Below are 6263 nucleotides of genomic sequence, written 5' to 3'. Positions count from 1 at the left end.
GTCTATAGAGGTGGATTTTGAACGACGGCTATTCGGCTATGATAATGATTACACATTTATGTATTACAAATTAATATATATATTATTTACATTAATATGTATTATATTCATGTAAAAAACTATCTACAATATTAATTAAATATAATATCCATACTAGCATTGTTTTTTTTATCAAACAAAAAAAAATAAATTTATATATAAATTTATAATAAATATGTAAAATTAATTTTTTTAATTCAATTGATCATGTGTGTGTGTTGGTTGTGGGTTTGGACCTAATTAGGTCATGTCCATAATGTTGGTTGTGGGTTTGGACCTCATTTGGACATGTATGGGTGTTGGTTATGGGTTTGGATCTCATTAGGTCATGTACGGGTGTTGGTTGTGGGTTTGGACCTCTTTAGGTCATGTACAGGTCTTGGTTGTGGGTTTGGACGTGATTAGGTCATGTCTATAGTGTTGGTTGTGGGTTTGGACCTCATTTGGTCATGCATGGGTGTTGGTTGTGGGTTTGGACCTCATTAGGTCATGTACGGGTGTTGGTTGTGGGTTTGGACCTCATTAGGTCATGTACGGGTGTTGGTTGTGGGTTTGGACCTCATTTGGTCATGTCTATAGTGTTTGTTGTAGGTTTGGACCTCATTTGGTAATGTCCATAGTGTTGGTTATGGGTTTGGACCTCATTTGGTAATGTCCATAGTGTTGGTTGTGGGTTTGGACCTCATTTGGTAATGTCCATAGTGTTGGTTGTGGGTTTGGACCTGCTTTAGGTGATGTCCAGAGTGTTGGTTGTGGGTTTGGACCTATTTAGGTAATATATGCGTGTTGGTTGTGGGTTTAGACCTCATTAGGTAATGCCCATAGTGTTGGTTGTGGGTTTGGACCTCATTTGGACATGTATGGGTGTTAGTTGTGGGTTTGGACCTCATTTGGTCATGTACGGGTGTTGGTTCTGGGTTTGGACCTCATTTGGTAATGTGTGGCTGTTGGTTGTGGGTTTGGACCTCAATTGGTCATGTCCATAATTTTGGTTGTGGGTTTGGACCTCTTTTGGTAATATATGGGTGTTGGTTGTGGGTTTGGACCTCATTTGGTTATGTACGGGTGTTGGTTGTGGGTTTGCACCTCATTTGGTTATGTACGGGTGTTGGTTGTGGGTTTGGACCACATTTGGTCATGTATGGTTGTTGGTTGTGGGTTTGGACCTCATTTGGTCATGTATGGGTGTTGGTTGTGGGTTTGCACCTCATTTGGTCATGTCCATAGTGTTGGTTGTGGGTTTGGACCTCATTTGGTAATGTCCATAGTGTTGGTTGTGGGTTTGGACCTAATTTCGTCATGTATGGGTGTTGGTTGTGGGTTTGGACCTCATTTGGTCATGTCCATAGTGTTGGTTGTGGGTTTGGACCTCATTTGGTAATGTCCATAGTGTTGGTTGTGGGTTTGGACCTCTTTAGGTAATGTACGGGTGTTGGTTGTGGGTTTGGACCTCATTTGGTCATGTACGGGTGTTGCTTGTCGGTTTGGACCTCATTTGGTCATGTATGGCTGTTGGTTGTGGGTTTGGACCTCATTTGGTCATGTATGGCTGTTGGTTGTGGGTTTGGAGCTCATTTGGTCGTGTCCATAGTGTTGGTTGTGGGTTTGGACCTCTTTAGGTAATGTATGGGTGTTGGTTGTGGGTTTGGACCTCATTAGGTCATGTACGGGTGTTGGTTGTGGGTTTGGACCTCTTTAGGTCATGTATGGGTCTTGGTTGTGGGTTTGGACCTCATTATGTCATGTACGGGTTGTAAGTGTGTAATACCATAGGATATTCATTGGTTTATGGAGTTATGACATATAAATTATTATTATAAATAATTACCCCTACTAGACCATATTATTATTTTTGTTATCTAATAATATTTTTCCCTTGTATATATAATTTTTTAACTTTATATATTTTTTATTTCAAATAGTCATAAATGTTTTTCCAAAAAGTAAATTGTTAACTTAGAAGGACCAAATATGTAATATTTATATTCTTACCAAATAAATCATACTAATTTTTGAAAAGGCACCACATGTTTCCAAACCACGATTTTTTCTTCTAATCGTGTGGGATTACTATGAGATCAAAATTTGAAACACATTTGAATCTGTCAAACGAATTTAAACAAAAACTAATGAGAGGCAAATATTTTTTTGTATGGTTTTTGGGCTCTAAATCAAATCGGGAAATCTTCATCTATCGCACCGCCAAAACTATGAAGATCAATCCATCGGATGAAGGAAATCTCGGTAATTTTTAGGTAACCTCCATCAATTTAGGACATGTTAAATCATTTGAATATTTAGTAAACTGTCATTTATTCCACCATTGTTTTGTTTAGTGTTTGGTTATATCCCAGAAGGATCATACTTCAGTTCAACATTCATCAAGCTTTCTAGTGTAAGTATATTGTTTCTTTACGTATAGTTTCAGTGTTATTGATTGTATTGATCACGGATCATGCATAACACAAAGAATTTCGATTCTTCATATTGGTGTGCTTCTTGCACACAAACTGTTTGATGAAATGTTTATGTGAGAAATTGTCTATAATATTATTTTTTTATACATTATCATTAAACTTATAAACAATCAAACTTATTTTCAATCTGTTTTGTCAACAAAAGAATCATGGAGGTTGACAAGGAACAACATGAGAATATCCCTGACTATAATACAAAATATGAGCTAGATGATGCAAACCAAGAATATGATTCGCGTACAGAGAATGGTGAAAATAAAGACATTCACTACTATAGCCAATCAGATTCGGAAGAAGAGATCCATAAAACAGTTCCTACAAAATCAGATAGGAAGAGGGGCATGACTCGATTGCCAAAACTGAAGACTAAATATGTCAATTCTGGTGGAAAAAAACGTGTTAGGTTTGATGAATTTGGTAAGTTTACAGGGAAAAATAATGCAGTTTTTGTTAGCTATTTGGGTGATCTTGTCCGCGAGAAGGTGGGATTAAGTGCTCTTTGCTTGAAAAAAGTTAAACCGGAAATGAAGGACAAACTATGGGAAGAGATTACAGTAAATATTTTCTTCAATCTTTTAATCTGTATAACATAATATATGTAAAAATCAAGTTTTAAATACTAACATTCTCATTGTTTTCTTAGCGCTATTGTGAGGTTCATGAAAGTGGAAAACAATTTGTTATGAATAGACTTGGTATTCTTCTACGGAATTTCAGAAGAAAGTTGTATGCAGATTACATCAAACCACATCTAGGCAATACCAATATGCTTGAAAAAATCCCAGTTCATTATCGTGCACTGATCACTGAACAAGATGATTGGAACAAATTTGTGACTTATACACAGTCTCAAGAGTTTAATGTTAAAATCTGTTTTCAAAACTTATTCATTTATTTATCATAATCTGGTTTCTAAAAGTTCATGACAAATATGTTACTTTTAATTCACAGAATGTGTCACAAAGGACAATCAAAGGGAGAAAGATGTCAAAGTATGATCATCGGATGGGACGAGGGGGGTATACAACTCTTAGGAGGAAGTTGGTAAGCTACATTAACTTCATATCATTTTATTTAACATGCTTTTGTTTCATATTCTTTATAATTTAATTTTTTTTATCAAGATTGAAGAGAATGTGATTTCGAAGGAGGGAATTCCCCCAAGGTCGGTTATGTGGTGTAAAGGGCTTGAAAGTAAAGGAGAATTTAAGGATGAAGATGTTAAAATCATGGCAGGTAAACTAGTAACTTCACTACACTTTTCTTTTTCTTTTACTTTAAATATTTTAATCATTGATATTAAGACATTAATTATTAATTTTTTGTTTAGTAGATGGAACATGAGAAGCAGATAAAAGAAGGACAAGTAAATGTTGAACCAGGAACGGATGCCATGACCTTAGTTTTTGGCAAGGAAAAAGGAGGATTTTTAAAGGGTGTCGGCACGGGAGTCACTTACAACAGATATTTCAATGTTCCTCATAGCAAAGGGTCATCTAAGGAAGAAATTAAAGATCTTAAAGTTGCACTGCATAATGGAAAACTTGAGCTTGAGAAAAAAGATGTTCAACTCAAGGCTTTGTCTACAAAGGTTAATGAACAAGATCAAACACTAAAGCTAGTTTTGGCTCATCTTAATGCAAAAGGAACTGACTTTCCAAATCCGTTTCATACAATTGTAAGTAATCTTATTGAAAATATCTGTTGTCAATATTAGTTCTAAATTGCATTTCTTTTAAACATTTTTCCTGTATCTTTATATTTTCTAGGGTATTTCAAGTGAGAAGATTATACGGTGTAATGAAACGTCTCCTGTTAGTCTCAAAACCAATGAACCTTCAGAACCTGTAACACCAGTATGTTATCGTCTTATTCGATCATCGTTGATATATATATATATATATATATATATATATATATATATATATATATATAGATATATATATACACACACACACACACACACACACATATATATATATATATATACATATATATATATATGTTTGATACTGATTTATGATTTTTCATGTTGGACTTTATATTATGTAGGTTATTCCAAAACCCAACAAAAAACCTGTTCAAACGAAATCTGCAACTGCAGCACCCGATGCAAAATTGATTTCCATGAAATCTGCAACAATAGTATATACTAACTTTACAGTTTTCAATACTTTTATTTAGTATTTTTTTATTAAAATATATGTATAAATATGTCTTAAATCTTGATATCAGACAAATACAAAAACCACCAACAAAACCGTTGAGTCTAAGACCACCACTATCAATCATGACATACCAAAAGTTTCACCAAATAATCCCATTCACCAGGTCAGTGTTTTTTTACATGATGAATATACATTTCTGTTTTTTTTTTTTCAGATTATCACATTACTTGTCATTGTAGCCAATCAAGTGTAGTCTATCTATATCAGTATAAAAGGAACATCGTTGCCCGCGGTACCATTCACTTATCATCAGAAAGACGATTCATTCATGGAGTTCCTCTACAAGATGATTGCTATAAAGTTTCCATTGATGAAGTGGTTGTAAAAACTGCATTTCTACCCCATCAATCTGGAGAATTCAAATTAGTTGAGGATGCATATAAAATTTTTGTTCCATGGCCAAAATACCTTGTGCAAACCGAGTCAGAGGTTTGTTTCAATATGTCCAATACTTTTTGCATTTAACTTTATTTTCTTCATAAAGTACTATACTAAGTTTATGATGAATTAATTTTATTGGTTTCAATGTTGTTGTTATAGGTACCATAAATTATATCACATCAAAAACGAACAAAAAGGAAACCAACTTACATATCATTTGATTCCCTTATAAAGAAGATAAGGAGCAATACAAACAAAAAGAATGCCTAGCTAGTTATGTTTAGGTTTTGGTTTATGATGTGTTTGAATTTTTAACCGTTATATAAATTCTTTAAATTACGCAAATTTTCCTTTCTTTGATATTTGAATTAGGAATGTAATGTATATATGGATTTCGATTTCAATTATTATTAATATAAAATTATGAATTTTGTTTGTGTTTCATATTGTTGTGTTTCGTTACTTCAATTTAAAGTATTTTCATGTGTCTAAAATGTATAAAAAGTAACAGTAAATAGTAAGTTATAGTGGCTGTAGTATGATTTTTGTCATGTTATATACGTATTTAATGTCTCTAAAAATATACAATGGTTACTTTACATCAATTTGTAACGTGTGACTAAATGGTTAACAATAGTCATAATATACAAGAATTATGAGACTATAATTGAGTTAAAGTGATGTTTATTAAAAAAAAATTGTCACTAAGTTAAACAATAACAACATGGAAAACAATATATGCGGCAAATAAATACCATAATTGATTGTTGTTGAGACTAAATAATAGGAAATCGTCACATAGATCATTAACTATATGTGTCCATTTACCGAACACAGACATGTTTACCGTAAATTATATGTGTCTAAAATATACCCAATAGTCTTAATACGATACCGAATTGTCCTTAATTTTAACAAAATGTGTGACTGTATAATACTTATGATTTTAATTCACTTCTTCGTTTGTCTCTATACGTTAGGTTATAGTCAGAAACGTTGATTGTTTTTTATAACTAATAATTAGCAATTAGTCACATATGAAAGTAAAGTACTTGTGGCCATTTAGCAAACATGGTCACACTCACCATAATTAAAAGTTTACAAAAGATACACAATACTCTTAATAAAATTTAAATTG

This window comes from Lactuca sativa, chromosome 6, assembly GCF_002870075.4.
Source record: "Lactuca sativa cultivar Salinas chromosome 6, Lsat_Salinas_v11, whole genome shotgun sequence".
In the NCBI taxonomy this organism is placed as follows: domain Eukaryota; kingdom Viridiplantae; phylum Streptophyta; class Magnoliopsida; order Asterales; family Asteraceae; genus Lactuca; species Lactuca sativa.
This window is presented reverse-complemented; position numbering follows the sequence as displayed.